We start from the raw sequence: 400 nt of genomic DNA, 5'->3' as shown, positions 1-400 counted from the left end.
TGTCTGCAGCAGCGTGAGGGGGTGGCGAGGGTGTCAGGGTGTGGCGGCAGTGTGACATGCCACGATGGTGCAGGCAGGAGGAAGCTGGGCGGGTGGCACGGCTGAAGAGGGGTGTCAGGGTGTGGCGGGGCGGTGACACGGGACAGGTAACAGGGCACGGGGAGGTCGGCGTGGCGGGACCCGGCGCCTGAAGGGAGGGCGCGATGGCGGGAGCAGCCGAGGGGCCGGACCTCCGCGCCGCCTGGGGGCGCTGCTCGGCGCCGGGCGGGCGCGGCGGCGGCGGCGCCGTTTCCGGGTTGGCTGCGCGGTGCTCGGGGCGGCCCCGCCTGCAGCCGCCGGCACCGGGCCCGGGCCTCGGCAGCTCCGCGGGCCCCGCGCCCGCCGCCCCCGGGCCGGCCCC

The sequence above is a fragment of the Coloeus monedula genome (assembly GCF_965178545.1).
Source record: "Coloeus monedula genome assembly, chromosome: 13".
In the NCBI taxonomy this organism is placed as follows: Eukaryota; Metazoa; Chordata; class Aves; order Passeriformes; family Corvidae; genus Coloeus; species Coloeus monedula.
The sequence above is the reverse complement of the archived record's forward strand: the minus strand, read 5'-3'. Positions refer to the sequence as shown.